Source organism: Aedes aegypti, chromosome 2, assembly GCF_002204515.2.
Source record: "Aedes aegypti strain LVP_AGWG chromosome 2, AaegL5.0 Primary Assembly, whole genome shotgun sequence".
NCBI classification, from domain to species: domain Eukaryota; kingdom Metazoa; phylum Arthropoda; class Insecta; order Diptera; family Culicidae; genus Aedes; species Aedes aegypti.
Genome location: NC_035108.1, coordinates 111,860,758 through 111,881,003, shown reverse-complemented (window position 1 = coordinate 111,881,003; position 20,246 = coordinate 111,860,758). Strand labels below are relative to the sequence as shown.

General features: G+C 37.7%; 1 protein-coding gene and 1 pseudogene across 6 annotated transcripts in view; both read left to right on the top strand.

The window, feature by feature from the left end:
- Positions 1 to 20,246, top strand: part of LOC5564953 — a 92,829-nt gene that overhangs the window by 34,690 nt on the left and 37,893 nt on the right. The window lies entirely within an intron of this gene.
- LOC110675123 lies at positions 8,683 to 10,717 on the top strand (annotated as a pseudogene).

Below are 20,246 nucleotides of genomic sequence, written 5' to 3'. Positions count from 1 at the left end.
TACAAAAATTTATTGATTTTTCTGTAAGAATCATGAGGCTTAGACCTAGATCATAAAAGATCTCCCAGAGATTGTCGTTGCAAACGTTAAAACTTAAGTACAACGGGACGCCAAACCATAGGTTGGAACAAAATGCAAATCAAATTCATCCCGTCCGTGAGCTTATGAAGAAACCGATAAAAATGGAGCGAAAGCGATCACATGCGTGTTAATGACTTGTGATCGCTGGTGGAAGGGGTAAACCTGTTTCGGGATGAGACTGATCCCCACCAGCCCGAACCAGGGCAGGCCCTCAGATGTCTACTCTTTATCTCGTGCATGTTAATGTGATTGAGATGATGGGATATGTTTCGAGATTTTTTTGTGGCAAAGCCGGTAAAGAACTAGCACAAAGAAAGCCGACGAAAAGAGTGTATTTACGTTTGCATCACCGCATTGCCGGAGCCGTGTCTAAATGGAAATAGACGACCAAAGACGGCGCACTAGCTGTCTGACATTAACGGTCCCCCTGCTTGAGGGCTTTATTCTTTGGATTTCAAAAGAACGACACCTGTTGAAGGGTAGAGGCAATTATAGAGGCGATATATCTATTCGTTCAGTTTAGACGTTGCAACAAGTGTAATTGAATTGTGTACTGGTATCAAGATTATTACATATTCCATTATTCCATTGACTGTTTAACGAGAAACTTGCGACGATCGACGCGCCACCATAATTCATACAACGGAGGGTATTAGAACTAACTTGGAGGTGATGATTTCGCAATTTGGAGGTTAACATCACCTCCAAACACTAGCGATTTTGCGGTGGGAAGTTGACGTTTGATCACGAATATTGAACCGTAACAGAATTTAACGAAATTTTAGGTTCCCTGAAACAATTATTGAAACACGTTTTGTTATTCCTTTATTGGTATCATTCCAAACATTACATTTATTTCTAAAATCTAGGTGTTCTGTGTAAGAAGACACTATCATCTAATTTGGTAAAACTACTATTATTATTGAGCTTAAATTAACATTTTGTTAATAACTATAACATTTCATTGCCGAAGCATACAAATAATTGATTTGCTCTCGCGGCAACTATGTTTGTGAAAAAATTCCCGTATTCCTCAATCAATGCCTTTAGATGCTAAAATCGTAGCACGAGAGTATGAGAGAGACAACAGGATATGTCAAATCAGTCAGGGTTCTGAATTTTCGTATCAATGATGCGAAATCAACGATTTTTCGCACGTAAGGAGAATGCTTTTTTCGCTTCCTCACGTGAACATCTTTTATCGTTCACACTAATTTTCCCTGGAGCTACGATGGTGGATAACCGAAAATCACTCCACTCCGGGGATAATCTATTTTTCACTCCATCATATTTTTGCTCACCAACTGCTCCCGAGAATTATCACTATGTGGATAAACAAAAATTAGTGCCAGCGACGGGATTCGAACCTAGAACATTGCTAAAAACAACCGCAATGCGTGCACGCTGACCATGCTACCACACCAATTTGACGAAAGGAGTGATTAATTTGGTGTATAAAAGCAACTACTGCTTGTGTCGATGCATACAGGAAAAGTTCTCCATGGATCGGAGAAAGAGAAAACAAACTTCTCACAGCTGCGGAAATGTGCAATTATCTATTTTCGCTTTGTTTTGCGGACGGATAAAATCGCAAGGCAGCTAATCGCTGAAAATTGCTGTGAGGGATAAATCCATTATCGTGAGAGTGAGTGAGAATTCGGAAGCCTGCAAATCAGTAACACATAACCTGTACTACTTTTTCATTGCATTAAGGTAGCAATGAAACAACATTTGGATTGCTTAGAAACGAAAGTTGCCCACGCAGTTGAAATGCTTATTAATAACACATAGATTTTATATTGCAATTTGTTCTGCTGATTTAAGACCGCTAAGCAATCAAACTGGTCCTATAAAGCAGCAAGCAGGTTAAATACTGTAAGCAGTCTGTTGCACGGCTTATGTCAGTGCTTGTTGGTTACCTGGGTAGACACATTATCAAACAGCTTCCATAAAACAAATTTGATTTTGGTTTAAAATAACTGATTAATTGCGAGTTGAAAGGGTTGCAACAATGTTGCGCTCTGTGCTTGTCATGACAATTTTGCTTTTGATTGTGTCCTTATCCGCAACAGTTGTAACAAACGGTTGTGAGCGAGCCTGCTTTGTTGTTTGTTTTTCGTCTTTTTTGATGACAATTTGATTCACTGTTCAAAACATTAACAGAGGTGGCGCTCCTGCACTGGGTGCTGGTGGCACACTTGCCCCATGCCCCCCTACTCAGACTACTTCGATCCGACTATAATACACGCAGATCGATGTCCGCTGAAATAAGCTTAAAAGATTGCTCCATAAACCGTTACCACAGTTCAAAACCGGGAGATTTTCATGACCTGCTGGGAGTCGCACCGATCGTAAAGCCGATCACAAACAAAATCACCAATAAGCTCTGCTAGCCTGAAATCAAACCGCAATTATTTCCGGCTCAAAATGATGATAATCAAGCGCAAATGAACAAAATAAAAAAAATAGCATGGCCAAACATGGGGAATGTTCATCAATTACGTCAAGGGAAAATTCATAATTTTCGATGATTCCTTGCCGTCACCGTTTTCTTCTGTTGACATAGCTTTGTGATGTATATCATCACAAAAAAAAAACAAGTGAGAAAAGTGAAAGTGTTAATTTCCCTTCAATCATGTGACGTAATCTATGGACGTTCCCGAAGATATTAAGACAAAAATTGGGCTACCATAAATAGCGACTATGAAACGGTTTGAAACATAAAAAGTGGAATCATCGATCATTTGTTTGAGCAAAACTAGTCTTCTGCCCAGGGTTAGAGGCTGCTTCGATGCTTACGTGCAGCAACGTAAAATTTGTCGCTAATTGCTTATTTCGATGCTATTTTCAACATTATCCATTCAGTGAATACATGAAACCTTATCCGAGTGTAGTGTAGTGTAGTGAAAGGTTTCACAAAAGATAGCTTCCATTTAATAACTATTAAAGTGTTCATAAAACACATGTTACAATTTATTGATGAATCACTTTGTAGGTATCACCTTAAACCTGTATGGAAATGCAAGAATGCTTCTTCACGATCGGCGAATGAATTCAGGTTTCCATTCATAAATCAACTGAATGAAGCACTACGCACTGGCTCACAGTTTTTTTTTCTGATAGAATTAAATTTGCTTTTGCAGTGGAGTTCAGTGCCATCGAATCTGCCCCTCGTAACCATATTTATTGCTGCTCATCTATCCTTAATTGCTTAATTGCTACATCAGCAGCGCCCTCGAAAAAGCTCAATTGAGCGGGAGCCTCTCTCGTATCGATGATGCAAACCGAAATAGGGGAAAGTGGTCATTGGCGAGTCTAAAAGAGTTTTGATCGTCATGCAAAAAGGGCTGAGATCTGTTTTTAGAAACTTTGTTATATCTTGATGTAAAAATTGTCTAAATGTCTTTAAAAAGTCTGTTTTCAATGCAAGGTCTATAAACTCTGCTTTTTAACCAAAATGGTCTCAGAAGTAACTATTTTTCTGTTTCTCCTTGCATTGAATTCTGGTTCATAATTCTAAAGGCTCTAATGGAACGTCAGATACTCTTACGCGATTATCCCAGGATAGTTTTTTTTAATTCTCGGAGAAAAGCTTCAAGAATTCTTCTAGTGATTTCATCTAGAGATTTTTCCTGCAATACTATGAAATTCCTCTACAGATTTTCCACAAACTTTTCTAGCAATTCTTCCAGATTTTTTAATAAATTATTTTTTATCAATAGATTTACTATTGAAACAGTTAGGAAATTATTAGATAAAGCTGATGAGAATGTAACTATATTTTAGTAATCATTTCATAATCAACTACCATGGGAATGGAAGGTTTAAAGGAATTCATTCCAACAATTTCAACGCAACTACATCCAGTACTTTGAAAATTTTCCGAAATACTATCCCAGAACTTCCTCCAGTAATTTTTATACCAATTCCTCCATCGTTTTCTCCAGCAGGCACTTTAGCAGATCTTCCGAAGATGTCTACAGTTCATACAAAAAAAAAATCCTCAAGGTACATTCTACAAATGTTGTAGGATTTTTAAACCCTCTACCGGCAGCTTCATTTTTTCATCACAAAACAATATTCAAATCGCGATAACTTTTTTGGTTCTCAATATTTTTACACAATTTTTTCACAAGTTCTCTAAAAACTCTTTTTTTGGATTCTGTGTCAGCATTCATCATTGAACATCTGGTTTTGAAGATATTCCGGTATTCCTTGGGGACCGACATTTCCCATATACAATTTTTTTGATCGCCATTTTGTTTTTAGTTAATCTACCAAAAATATAAAATGAGGGTTATAAAATGTCAGATAATAAAAAAATCATTCGAATCGGTTGTCTCCAAAAAATCCAAAAATTACAATATGATGTTTTTTGAAGTTTTCGATATCTTGTCACGTCCTGGTACTAAAAGCATAAAATTACTCAAAAACTCTTGTTTCGCTAGATGGGCGCTTCAACCTACATGCAGCGGAGCCCCTTGAGAGACCCCGACGCTCGAAGGCGAACTGAACTCGATTACCCCAAAGCACAAGGAATCATCATTTCGCAGTCTAAACTTCCTTCGGATGTATGAGATCGTCGTGTACATGTATACATCAAAACGAGAGAGATGTTATTTTTAGATATCGGCAATCGTTACCTACCAATCACTTATTGGTCAGAACTCTCGTTTATTAAGGTGAAACATCTCGGAATCCAAAGATGGCCGGCACAATGGCGGACTTCTCCCCCTACTCACGTTTTCAAAGGCACAACACTGGAGAAATAGTTGGCAAACGTTCCTGATCTTCTTATTTTAAGCTTTCTACTAGTGCACAAAGCCAAAATAAAACGTGCAATGCCGTGGGATACTTTCTTCGTAAGATTTTGGCATTTGAAGTTTTAGTGCAATCTTAGAAGATGATTCCAAACTGTTTCACCTTAAAAACGACAATCTTACAAAATTTATTTATTCATGTTCTTTGACACCTAAAAACTGATCTCTGCAGTAAGCTAAGCCCATACTGCATGCAAGTTGATTCAAATCGTCAAATAAGGTTCTTTTCAACAGTCAATATCTTAACGATAAATAGACTCAGTGATCTCAAATTGAGTTAATAGCGGTGTATTAGTGCTTGCCACAAAAACTTGTTCCGCAGTGAGTGCATCAGTAATGTGACTATACAATGTTGAATTCATGCATTATTGACTGACAGCTCATGAACATTGTTGAACAAAAGTAACTAATTTTGCATGTGATTACGAATTTGAATTGAATTACTTTTTTATTGAAGGGATTTTCTGCCGTAGGCAGGTTCATCTACAGGCATGTGATTACTTGGGACTTGAATTGGTCTATGATTCCTGGAAAAAGTCTTAACCAAATGCTTACGGTAAAACTTGTCGTAAGTTATGGTACACAAATTATATCATGCTTTATTCCAACCTTACCGTTTGTCACTCTTTTGTATAAGTCATCTGAATTTTTTTAAAGGCTTATCACGCTTAGCTTGGCTCTCTTGACATTATTCTAAATTATGCGAGATATCAAAAGCCATGTTTGAGTAAGCTAGTAGGGGAAAAGCACTAATTTTAGAGCAACAAGAATTACGTGTAAATTTTGGAACTTTCATACAAAGTGGGTATATATCACTGCGGAACACGTTTTTGTCTCCAGCATCAAAATACCTCTATTTACTTAATTAAGGGTTGCTGAATCCATTGCCGTTTACAGAAATATCATAGCACGTCCAGATTTTGAGATATTGGTTGTTGAAAATGCAAAAATTGACTATATCAGCCAACTTGCATGCAAGTTTGCCAGCTTGTAAGGCAATTCATTTGCTTAATTTGCCACAGAATGCAAACTTTATGTGTATAACAATACTTATCATCAAAGTTTATAATATTTTTGATGCGGAAAAGTTATATTTTGCTGGGTTAGAAAAGTTTTGTATTTTGCCATATAAGAGAAACGAAGAATTTTCTATGGAGACTGCAAGCATGTTGAAAAAGATGGGTTTAATCTAAATTTAATCGTAAAACTTCAACCAAAATATATCTAAAACGAAAGTTTGAGTCCTTTTTTGCATGCTTGGTGGATAAGACCACAAAAAAGTTTAATAAAATATACTTTAAATTTTAGGTAAACATCAATAAAACCAATGTTTTATACAACTTTGGCAACCTGTAGCTAACAATTGTGACGTGCTGGGAAATTTCTGAGAACGGCATCAGATTCAGCAACCCCAAGCCTACAAGAGACACATAATTTGATCCTTGAGACACGCAAAAATGTCATTTTTGTTGCGCTGTGTATCCTAATGTCAGAAAACTTGATAGGTTAAAAAATGGCACTCTTACCCGATTGTACCCCGTTTGGCATAAAGTCGTTTGGCATAAGGTCGTTTGGCATAAAGCCGTTTGGCATAAATTCGTTTGGCATAATGGTCGTTTGGCATAATGGTCGTTTGTCATAATGCCCGTTTGGCATAATGATTGACTTAGAATGGATATAGGCATTTTCGAAGTTTTTACCGAGATCAACATCACCGAGCCCATAGCAACAATTTTTCGTAGGTTCTCAATAAGCGTGGTAGTTGTTCAGAGATATTTTAAGTTATGAATGTCAAAAACTGTAGTGACATTAGATAACAAAACTAAATAAAACTCGTGACGAGTCTGGTTGAAGATCTATTCGGAATAATAATTTTCTCCACATTCTAGAACATAGAGTATCTTTGAGCTTGTTGCGATGTGCATATTATGAAATAGTAAATTGGCAAAGAAAGTTCGCAGTTAATAATAAAAGGAACGCTCATAGAATATTTCGCTGCAGATCAAGCTCTGTCCCAGTTTGGACGTAACACTTGATGAAAATTACTTGTTTAAAGAAGGGAACATTTATTTGCAAAATCTTTTCCCAAGACCTATAATGCAATAAAAGCCTATATACGAGAGCAGATTATTTTTCGTTTAAAATGCCTAAGACCCTAACGCAAAAAAAACTTCTCACAGCATAACTAAAATGAACAACACATTTTTGAATGAAAATATTTGTAGTAAAACTAAAGACCAGATTTTGTCAGCCCCTCGATGAATTTAAGGCTGACAAAACGGGGAACCTGACAAAATCGGGTCATTTTAATTTGATTCTGTTTTTAAAATTTTGATGTATTACATGGTTATACTTTTAAGAGGACGATGGACATGGGCGTAGCCAGTTTTTTTTATTATCAGGGGCTTCCTCTCCCTTATATTGGTAAAATCGATTTTTAACACTTAATAAAAGGCATTGCCATTGCCCCTTCTGGCACGCCCATGCGTGCATGACATCAAACATCATCATCAATTTTAATGTAATTGTGGTAAAACATGACAAAAACATTTTTTTGCCAAATTTAAAATAGGCTGACAAAATCGGGTCAAAAAACTGACCAAATCGGGTCAGTACTGTATATCAAAATCTTCAGTGTATAAATTTATTCCAATAGCGGAACTAAATATTTGAAAGGATGGTAATTTCTAAATAAATAATAAAATAGTTTTAGTTTTTTAGTTTATTCAAGAGCATATGATTGTTGAATAAAGTGACAATTTGTATCAATTTACTCCACAACATGCCTGTTATCATCAGAAAGATTCAATAGAAACGTAAAAACGAATGTCATCTAAAGAAATTCTTGGGTTCAGACTCATTATGCCAAACGACCATTATGCCAAACGATCATTATGCCACACGACTTTATGCCAAACGACTTTATGCCAAATGACCTACCACCCTCTTACCCTACCAGATGGCGATTATCAAACATGAATAAAATATTTATAAAGATTGTGAGTAGTGGTCGATTATCTCCAGGGCACACGTTTAGAATGTGATTGCTTTAGAATTAATTATAACCTCTGATGGAATTTTGCACAATTTATAAAATTATTTTGTTATGGCTGTCCCAGACAACCAGAAGTCGCATAGCAGTATGCGAACAAAGTCGTTTATTTGTACAAACTCATCCCTTCCGCACTACATATTGGATCAAATCGTTCGATTGATGAGTTTCCTCGCATAAAACGCTATTTTAGGAGTTCATACGTACATTCAGTTTCGTCCCGTATACTTTTACAAAGTAAGTCGGATCAAGTCGTAGCAGCTGTCAAATAAACTTTGTTACCATAAATTTAGTCGCATAAGAGTACAGACTAATTCATAAGAAAATCTACACACTCATACTGCATGTTATGTTTCATCGTATAAAATATGTACATATATCGCCTCCACTTTTGAACGACATCTTATCCTTTTCGCGACATCTTATACGTGAAACTTTACACATATGTATAAGCGTCGCATAACGCAAAAGGTGATTTGGTTATACATGCATTCTGGTTGTCTGGGATATCGGTCATGCGACTCAAAGGTAAAGGGTGTCTGTAAAAGATTTTTACAAATGATGAAATGAATAAGTGGATAGGCGAAGAACCGACAAGATTGAAATTTTATTAGGTGGTGAAAATTTGAGTAAGCCATCGGGGAATCAGTAAACATCGAAGCGTACTGTATTTTACCTAACTTCCCTGCGGGAAAGAGTTGGCTCAAGGCTGTGGGCCAACCCTGAGTCATGGAATTCATAGAACGCCTTCTGCAGGACTTCACCCTGGGTGAACATCTGCTCCTGGTTGGCAACCGGGCCGTCGAAAAGAACAAGATCGCTGACCGTCTCCTGCAACTTATGAACCGACCTCGAGAGTATATCCAACTGCACCGCGACACCACCGTGCAGTCCCTGACCTTGCATGCGAGCATCCGAGGACGACGAGCGGGGAGGTCAAGGCCGTCAAAAACGGGCACGTCATCGTCGAAGACGAAACCGACAAATCCCCGATCCACGTCACCTGCATCCTGAAGGCTCTCGTTGTAAAACGGTGAGATGATGCTGTCCGACGGACGTTAGATCAGTCCACCTCCCAGAGGTACACCACCACCCAACGAAAACCCGATCTACACTCATCTTGATTTCCGGATGGTAGTGCTCGCCAATCGTCCGGGCTTCCCCTTCCTCGGTAACAACTTCTTCGCGGCGCTCGGTGACCTTTTCTCCTGCCACGCCATCGACAACCCCTCGCTCAACTCGAAAATCTAGCTTCTTAAGCAATACGGCCCAGACGTCCCAGAAGCAACTATCCGTCAGCTGATGGACGCTTTCTCCGAGCTGCCCAACATGGCCGACAGCGGAATCTTCAACTATCCGTACTTCACGCGCGAAGTGGTGAACATCGTCAAGCACCTGCAGGAGTTCCCCAAGGACGACATGGCCGAGCTGATCGGGAACGTGCTGAACTACGACAGGCACACGCCGGAAACGCTTGATCAGATCACGAACGTACTGCTCAAGCACGGACTGGCGAAGAACGGCGCGGAACTGGTTGCACTCTGGAAGCAAAGGTAGATTTAGATGATAAAAAGAAAGACCGGGAAGGACGTCTTCGGACCAAAGTACGGAAAAGTGATTCCGAACAACGATCCAACGAGAAAACACTTGGCCGGGAGATACCGGAGCTCGCGATACGACCGGTCTGGGTGGAAAAGGAGCTCCCTATCGGCTGGATGACGATCACAAGGTACACCAGCTGTCCGACGCGGATAAACGAGGATCCCAAAACACGTGAAACTGGCAGCTAGAGAGATAAACCGTAAGGCGTTCGAAGAGAAGCTGAAGGAGATTCAGATGAGGCCTTATGATCAGAAGGTGTACATGGAGTTTGCTGGACTGGTACAGAAGCAAGTGCAGCAGCTCCGAGTAATTCTGCAAGCACTGCAAGCAAAGAGCAAGGAACGAAAATTGCAGAAGCATCAAACCTCCGGAGAGATGGACGATACAAAACTGGTGTAAGGCATTACCGGTGAGAAGTTGTCGTGTCGAGCAGAATCCGGAACCAGGACAGTCCCAAGAGAAACCGAAACGGCTGAAATTGGTGGTGGACGTAGCCAGATCGATGTATTGCTTCAACGGGTACGACGATCGTTTGGATCGTCATCTGGAAGCGGTCGTAATGGTGATGGAGGCCTTCGACGGCTTTCAAGTACGTCAAGTACGACATTGCGGGTCACAGCTACAAAGTCGTGGAGATTCCGTAGATCATCGTGAACAATTTACCGAAGCATGATCAGCTGGAGCAATCAAGATGATGCACGCGCATTCGCAGTTCTTCTGAAGAGGCGATCACACGCTGCCGGCCACTTGCAATGCCGTGGACTCGCTGGCCAAAGAGGAATGCGACGAGGCGATCGTGGTGGTGCTGAGCGATGCCAACCTCTCGCGGTACGGCATTTCGCCGAGGAACTTGGACGATCTGCTGCAAAAGCAGTCGCCGAAGGTGCAGGCGTACGTGATCTTCATTGGCAGCCTGGGCGATGATGCACAACTGTGAGTTTCTTAGGGCTTGGTAAGAATGTCCTTATTAATGATTGATTGGTTCCGTTTTAGAATCGCCGAAAACATGGTGGCCGGGAAGAGCTTCGTGTGCATGAACCTCGAAAAGCTGCCTCAGATCTTGAAACAGATCTTCGCTGCCTCCGTACTACGTAAAACTGGGCTGGGTTACAATGGACGACCGATGTTGGATACATTTGAAATGTATTTGATAAGATTTTAATTGTTACACAGGGGTTATGTAACCAGGGTTGGATGACGCATTTATTACGATGTATAATAGCTCTGAAGAGGACTGTTGAATACATATATTTCAGTAACAAAGCCATGCTTAGTTCGAATGTTCCGGGTCGCAAATCCTTTCTCAGGGTAACGATTTACGCCCTGTTGACTACGAGGGTAATAAGTAAGTAAATAAATTCTGCAACCTAAGACTTCTGCCCATCAATGGCAGATGGATAAAAGTTCAGTCACCGCGCAAAGTATTCCGGTGGCGTTCTTGCCACTGAGGGTCTTTGTAAAAGCAAAAGGGTATATCACAATAGTTCTAAAAAATGGACGCAGTGATCTCACACCCGACAGAAGAAGAAGGAAGTAAATTCTACGACATTTTTAGAAATGCAGTTCATGCTCAAGATACTCGTGAATTTTAGATTAAGCCCTTCTTGAGCCTTGAGATAATTCTATAATTTATTTCCGGAAAACCAATCCACTCAGTGTGTAGCCCGTTTCCGCTTAGTATATGAGAGCATTTGAACGTTATTCAACAACGCTTCGATGAAGAGAAGGTGCTTTTATTTGTTCGTTATTTTATTATGTTTATGTTTCCGTATTCCTTTATTATTATCATTTCAAATATTACATTCATTTCTTATATTTAGGAGTTCTGACTTGGGTAACACTATAATTCTAATTTGATAAAACTTTATTAAGCTGTAATAAACATTCTGTTAACCCTCTAATACCCAACCCCGCCTTTAGACGGGGTACACTTTGGAATTTTGTGTATTTTTTCGTAGCTTGGAAATCAAAATGATTTTATTTTCGGCTTGAACCTTGACTCATAACACGCATATGAGAAATTATTTTTTGACTTTTGAAGCTTTTTTGTATTTTTGGAAATTGTTTGAAAAATTGTATTCTTATGTAACCTACAAATACCTGGGGTTTATTTAACGTGTAATATAAAACATCGTACCTTTTGTATTTTTCTACTATTAACCTATAACAGAAGAAGAGCTTGGTGGTATTAAAATAATTTCAAACCTGTTTTTCTGTTAATTACACGGAAATAAAAATATTTTCAAAACAAAATTTAAAATTTATTATTTTTAAAAATTAAGGTACTTTGAATTTTTATTAGTGCCGAAAATCAGTAACTAGAAGAGGCTTGAAAAAATGAAAAAGGATATGGATGTTCAAAAAAAAATTATAAAAATCAAACACGAAAATTCATAGATTTGCGAATAAAAATAAATTATTGCCCAAAACGAGTTTAGAACGATTTAAGATAACCAAAAATGATATTTAGATCGTAAATAAATATTACATTTTGTCGTAGCAGTTTTGAATTTTTACAGGTGAATTGAATTCATCTCCTTATCAATATTTATTTTTTCATTTACTAGTGTTTTTAGGACAGTATCATACATTTTGTGAGAAATGTGTCCCTATGCTTTTACCTTGTGCAATTGTCTCACTGTTGACTGCCATCCCCTATTCATACGCTTATTCAATTGTCATCGATTGACCAGAAGGTGGCCAACGATGGATATAGAGAGATATACAAGCTAAATTTGACTCTATTTCAGCGAGAGAAAGAGAACGGCAAACGGCCTAATAATGCACTACCTTGCCGAAACCTATAATTTTGTGCAACGATCGCACGCCGTTTCTACACTAGAAGTCGTATTTCACAGCAGCAAAATGTCCTCCCACCAGAATTGATGGAATGGTGGTAGCTCAGAAAATAGGGATCGGCCATAAATTATCCTTTTTGAAACCGTACCTCTGTAATTTCTTACTCGACTGATTTCCCACGTAATGAACCCCGCTGCGTTGTACATGCGACATGCATTTGGAAGTAATACGTTTGAGATATCTACAGTAGATCGCTTGTAAGAATGTTTTAAAACTTCTAGGTCCAGTGCTGAAGTCACATAGGCTGATGATTGATCATGATCATACAATGTGCAAACATCATAAAATTGGCAGGTTTCTTGCTATAGTACACCTCTGAATTGGAGGGTACCTGGAACTTTACCCACCCCGAAGATAATTTGTACAATGACACGTTCAAAGAAAACACATTTTTTCATCCTTCTATTTCAACCTTTTCTATGGCACACAGGTAGAAACGGATAGATCGACGACCGTGTTGAAAAATTAACAATTACACGGATCTTGCGACGCCGTTTTGTTCCTTTTTCATGCCTTTCGCCCATGAGGATGAGTGCTCGAAAATTATACACTTTGACCTTAGGCTAGGGAAGGGACCCTCCCGCTGGATGAATCGATTTCTCGAAAATCTTCTATAATTTGGATGACTTTGCAGTTCGGAGCCGCCTCTACGTGCTTCGTGGAGTCATTTCCTGTGGGAATTTCATTCATCCAACGAATGCCACTATGGGCCAGAAATCAATATTTTGCGAGAAAAGTCAAATTATTTTTACATAATTACTTGTTAAATTTCTAATTATTGGGACCAAGTGTGGTTGTATACCCATGTTTTTATTTGATTTATTATAGAATTTCATTTTTATTTTTCATTTTTACATATCTGATACACATGAAAACAACGTTAAGTTAAGGTCTAAGGGGTACGGACTCGAAGATTTAGGTTGTTCAAATTGAACACAATCTTTTCCGAGAGTGCTAACCGTTGTGAGTTTGTTTGTCTAGATCAGTTCAATGCAGGAAATGAATCCAACTAATAGACCGAATCAGAAAGTTCCTGGCCGTATTTTAGTTAGAAACATATTTTGAGCAGTTGTACAAGACTTATACATAATTTGGACCAAACACAACAATTATTTAACAGTTGGCGGTCTTTGTGTTACATGAATTCTACAACAATTTTTAGCGTGTCGAAATCACGACCGTACATTTCTAGGCGTACTCTGATCTATTTTATGAAAATTTTAGTTTGACAGCAGCCTGGCTGCTTGTTGATTTTCTTTTCGCATCCCCCAGGTTAAGATTTCTTCATTGATTGTACAATGTATTTATAATTTTTACTATTGTTATACTATTTTGCATTGAGAGGAAAACAACCATCTTTGTCTTACAAATTTTCAAAATTCAAAATTGAAGCAATGTTCCTAAAAATCTATCATTGCATTGCACTTGCTATCTGTAATGCTATGATAGATTTTTATTGGTATTTCTTCAGATTGGAACGGTTTTAAATTTTTGCTGATTGAATGATAGATGATTTAGCCTTAAAAGATAGAATGTTCCGTCGTATTCGGTTTGCGTATCGCTGCTGTCATTGAACCTCAACTTGTCAACAATTTTGTTTGGCCCAAAAACTATGAGAACCGTCACAAACATCTTCTTTTAAGCCAAGGTCATTCATTCAAAGCTAAAGCTAAAGATAGAAAATGCTATTGCTTTGATCTCTTAAAGACATCTATAGGCAATTCTGCCTTACTCTATATTCCGTATTTCGATATCGAATTAAAGAACCATCGCAAAAATTGGTTCTCATGGCTACCTCGATTGTCCTTAGAATCACTATTGCACTGATTTTGTATTCTGTAACTCGATCCTCCCTTATTTAACGAGGATTGATTTATCGGTATGATTTGTTACAAAAGTATGAAAATTCAAGCTAATAATCTAAACAATTTACACGCCAAATTCATATTTTTATTAAAAACTTGTCCATACTCAAAACTGACAGTCGGGTTAGAAACAATTGATGCTATCTAGGGGAATTAGGGGCATAATGGACACGTTAAGCAAATGTTCTTTTTAAGACCATACAATTGCAATGTTTTTAAGTTACCCTCGGCTAGTTTTCAAGTTTGATGTTAGCACGGCGTGCTACATTCATTTATGGTAATAAAAATCATATCATATGTCAGAAACGCGAGATAGAAAATTGGGTCGAAAATAAGGTTGATAAAGGTATCGGGGCGAAATTAACACTTGCGTGAAATGTAATGATTCCAAAATATATAATGACTGTGAATAGTTCCGATGTGTAAAAGGGCCTTTCTGGGTACGTTACTTTGCTTAGATTCTTCCACCATCTTGCTTATGAGCCGATTTGAAAATGAGAAAAACTTCAAATTTCAAAGGATATTTGGTCGGGGTTCTGCTAAACCGCACCAAGTGCCATTTTTTCCCAAATTGAGTTTTTTACACCAAAGGACTTAAATAATCATAACCTCTCTACCATAAAAATATCGAGCGATTTGAACAATCCCTTGTAATATGAGATCACAAATGTTGTCTGGAAGGACAAGTAAAACTGTAATTTTGTTCAGCCAGAGTGAACCATAAACCAACGCACGTCATCAGAGGGAATTCATTTTTCAGAAATAAAGCTATATTTTTCCAATTTCCTTTTATATTCTTACAATTTATCCATTCCAAGCAACTCATAGAAACAGAGGCAAGTGAAATTGGGCAGCAATTAATTAATTAAAATTAAATATTGTTTCGATGGCGTTGATCTATTTTCTTTGAAATTGTATCCAGCCACACCGCACTAAGTACCGTTTATCTGAAAATCACATTTAGACATGGAGTAAAGGCATTTACATGTAATGAATACTTGCATTTGCTTGTTATATAATATGTTTATCAATCCACACAGAAGCCGCAATGAAAAAAACGAATTGATTTAATCTGATACTGTATGAACAACTCAGGTGGACTTGGTGCGCTTTAGTTGTTCAGAAAATGGCATTATCGCCATCAAACCCCGTCAGACAAAGTGCACATTACTTGATTCAAGTTGATCACCATTCCTTCAGGAAGTGAAGATGATCTAGTGATAGCACAGTAGATTACCACTCAGAAGGCACGAGCTTGAATCCCGATGAAACTTTTTTTTTCTCTTGTTCTATCCGAGGGTGATGGAAATCAAACAACTTTTAGATTCTGTGGTTATTTTTATGTTGCAGTAAAACATCAGCAGGTCAATGTATTGCTGTTTGCATTTGAGATGCAAATTTTGACTAAACGTCCTCCAAATGCGGTAAAACAAAACAATCAAAGGACACCTAGCAACGTTTTCCAAAATCACCGCCAACCTAGCAAGAAAAATCTATCTCTGACATCGCATTTCTTGTAGAAAATCTTACCGCATTTGGTGTTCCCGCATTTGATATTTGCGTTTCAAATGCACACAGCAATACATCTGAAATGATGGTCATTTCTGGTAAACACTTCACGCATTGAACTGTGAACTTGAACAGCAAAGGTGCACCAAATGGGAGCAACTTGGTGCGCTTTGGCAGAGCGAATTCATGGTTTTCTTCGATCATTAGGTTCTATGTATGAACACGTGAGAACCTTGATTCAATACATACGAATCCTTCCGATAAACACTTGTGACATGGATTCCAACATGCACGGTGATGATAAACATCATTTGTCTCCAATTTTACTTGTGTTGTTGAAAACTGTGAAACACATCCAACCATACCGAACCAAGAACCATATTTTTCAATTTTTGGTCAGCCAGAGCGAACTGAGTGCTTCATATTGTTTAATGAAATCCAATTACATCGTTAATTTTTGATGATTTACTAGTATATTTAATATCGGTGTACTTATTGAACACTGTTAATCGCATGTGAGCGATAAAAAAATTGAAATTACCGTCCGCGATAAACTAGTACAGGAAAAGACTTTAAAGTAAAATATCTCGGAATAAAGATTTTGGCACTTGGTGCGGTTTAGCAGAACCCCGACCATTTGAAGCAAAAAAATAAACTTTGACGGTATACAAACACTTAAAATGTAATACAGATTTCATACTCATAACACGGAAATATCCCCAAAAAGGCCCTCATGGAACCTGGACCACACAGAAAAAAATCCGTTCTCGTATCCGTGAACAGCAGGCGTGAACTCGTCAACAAGCAAAAATACACCGTGAACTAGATCATGTATACGAGACCAATCATGGTAGTTCACGGTGTATTTTTGACAGTTCACGTTTTCCAGAACGCTTTTTTGAGTGTGCAGGTTCTTTTGAGTGCCACCTTAGTTGGTACCGAGTTTATTCTTTATTTATTGACATGTACTTTCAAATTCATGAAGATTGAGACGTAGCACGATATGTTTTGTACATAAAACGATATCAAATCAACGATCTCAACTTCAAACTGCGTCCTAGTTTCTAAGTCAGTCATTCATTGATTTTTTTGTGACTGTTATTTCTAATTAGTTTGTACTAAATTATTGATGAATTAGTTTTATTACAATTCCTTAAAAAAGAAATATTTCTCACATGGAGTGTGCTCTTATTGTACATAGATGAAAAGAAGAGCCTCCGGGGGAAGAGGTGCGAAAAGGCACTCCAAAGAGTTTTTCCTGTTCCAAATAAAAAAATGTCCAAATATGTCAAGTGCTCTGGAGTGGCCACGTTCGTGGATACCGAGTTTATTCTTCATTTATTGATAAGTTCTTTTGATTTCATGAAGATTGAGACGTCACACGATATGTTTGTGACATAAAAAGTAATTGTCTCCAAAGGGGCCCTACCCCTACTATCAACGTTTTCTTACGTAGGAACTTACGTTGAATTCTAATGTTATACAGTCACCCCACAGTTATGGATCAACCAAGGGTCATTTTTCAGAACAAAATATGATTAAAAATCATGGTGACGCTGTACAAAACAAAATTACCTCTCTGACACTGCAGAATATATTTGTTTTTGAGAATACACCTCAAAATTCCCGGTTATTTACGACAAAGTATCGATTTCGATAGAAAGTTTAAACGGTGTTCACCCCACAGATGTGGATCAATAAGAGATAAGGATCCTTATTATGGATCAAATCGACTCATATGTATGAATCGAAACACTATAACAGCAATTTATCTGAGAGGAAAACGAATGGTGTGTTATAGAGAAAGCATACGTTTAGGAGTTTGTTTCGGAATCGTCTTATCTTTGATTCACAATTGTGGTATGGTTTTCAATGCCCCACAGTTATGAATTAACGCTTCTGGGAATACGGTTAACATTTTATTCCCTACGGATGGAAAAAAATAAGCTTAAGCATATTATAATTGATAGTAATGCTATACACATTTATGGTTCAAATATATAAAATGTGTTCTGCATAATTGCAACTATATTTGGTGAGATATTGACGTTTTAATCAAACTTTGATCCATATCTGTGTGCTATCCACTGTGACTGTATGTAAACCTATATGTATGGGGTGGTTGATTGTAATATTTTTAGCTACCATATGTAGTTTTCTGACAAAGTGAAATTTTGTGTCACCCTAACGCATATTCTCAGAGAATAAAAGGCAGAGTCGCACAATAAATATCAGTCAAAAAAGCTGAGGGCTGATGTACCAAAGCGATCTGAACTAAAGTCACTCGGTCCAAGAACTTTGACATTTGAGCAGGACCGGAACATGTGGGAGCATTCAGAAGAGAGCTCCGCTCAACTATCAATATTGTGTCCCATATTTCTCGGACCGAGTGAATTCAGTATTCCAGTGGTTAAATACATGATCCTTATGCAAGAGTTCGTTAACCATAGGAGCCCCGGTTTCAAAAACGTCTACATGGATTATCGGCTATATCTCAACGATGGCTAGACCGAATTTTTTCACGTCCACATCCTCAAGGTTTCTACAAATGGAAGAAACTAGTCCTAGGGGTGTTCAAATTTCCCCTAAGCAATTAAACCTTTTTTTGTTAACTGGAACTGCATGAGTGTCGTGTAAAATCTTACCGAAAAAGTAACTAATTTAAGCTTATTGGATTCGAATAATCGTGAATAATAAGAAGAATAACACATGTGTTTGGAAACTAATATTTCGAGCATCCCTAACAAGGAAAATTTGGATAGGTCGCTGATTTTAACAGCTAAACCACTAGTGCTTTGAATATATATACTAGAGGTTTGGTATCTTCGACAAAGTATTTTCAAAATGTTGCACTATATTTTGACCATTTTGGTTTTGATTTAAATTACTTGTAACTGATCTAGATTATTTTATTTTTTACTATGAACGTCCTAATTCAAAACTTCCTTCTGCAGAGTTGTGTTTGATCCTTCGACCTTGACGCTTGCTCCTGCGGGGGCCGGCGATGAGGGCAGGATCAAACATGTCGCGCATCGGTCGAGTAAAGTGAAAAAGTGCCGCATTCGATTAGTTCGTTTTGATCTTTCGACGTTGACGCTTGCTCCTGGACAGTGCGTCAAGAAAGCCCGAGCAGCCCGAGCAGGGTCGCGCGTCTATTTTCTTTGAGTGCTTTTATATAGCCGAGCAAACAAGTAAAGCTGAAAATGGATTGTTGCTACTCAAGGATGACGGATCAATTGGTGAGCTCGTTTCATGCTACTATTTCTAATCCATAAAATATGTATGACTGCACCTTTAATCGTTACAACGTTGATACGTAAATATGATTTTTCAACAAACTATGAAAAGTTCGTCACTGTGAATGTCGACATAAACTCTGAATCATATATTATTTATGTCTATTTTTTTTTTCAAAACACCTTTTTCCTTTTACCTTTATTTTTGTAATAAAAAAAACTTTGAATGGTTCGACACAACGAGTGTAGACTTGCGAAAGGTTCACTTTATTCAAAAAACTTTGAAAGGTTCGTCACGTCAAGTGTCGACATAATTTATCTCTACATAGATATTGTTTATATCAAATGAAAATATTATATTTACATATAAGCATGTTTATATTTCACCAATAATTATTTATCATGGTCTAATCGCTTATCGAAGTGAATCCTGTGACCCAACGATCTTCCCCATTAGCAAACATCCCTCCCAGTAACCTTTGTGGAGATGCAGAGGCAAACACGGTTTCCAAATAGCAAAGGTTACACACTAACATCCTTCCCCCAATCCCACCTGACTGCAAGGACGTGGCCGGCACCGTTATTCACCATGTATAAATAGAGGCACTGAATTATGCACACTGAAGAAGATTATGGCCAATCCCAGCCGAACTTCTATTTGATTCTTTGTGCATTTTTACTGACTTCGGTCAATCACGGAATAGCAACCATTGATATGTGTAGTCAGTCTAAGCTAAGCTAAGCTAAGCTGTGAACATGTTTGAGCAAGAATATAAATTATTGAATACATCAAAAAATTATGCTATTGAAAAAGACTAAGAAATACCACATTTTTTAAATGTTTGCCTATGAACCGAAAAATAAAGCAATGACATGTAATTTTTTCGACATGAATTTGATCGCAAAAGTCCAGAGAACATGTTTGATTAGTAATAAAAATTCGAATTTACACTCAAAATTTATTCAAAAAAAATTCCTAGTTTTGTTAACCTGTTAACATTCAAATCAATAATCAAAAAGCATGCAGTTTTTTTTGCATAAAACATAGGTATCGAATGAGTTCAGTGAACATGTTTGAGCAGAAATATAAATTTTAGGTTACACTCAAATTTTTGTCCTATGTGCCTTGAAAACAAAATGTAATGCAATGATATGTAGTTTTTGTGGCATGTATTGTTTTGTAGAAATCTAGGGAATATGTTTGAGCAGAAATAATAACTTT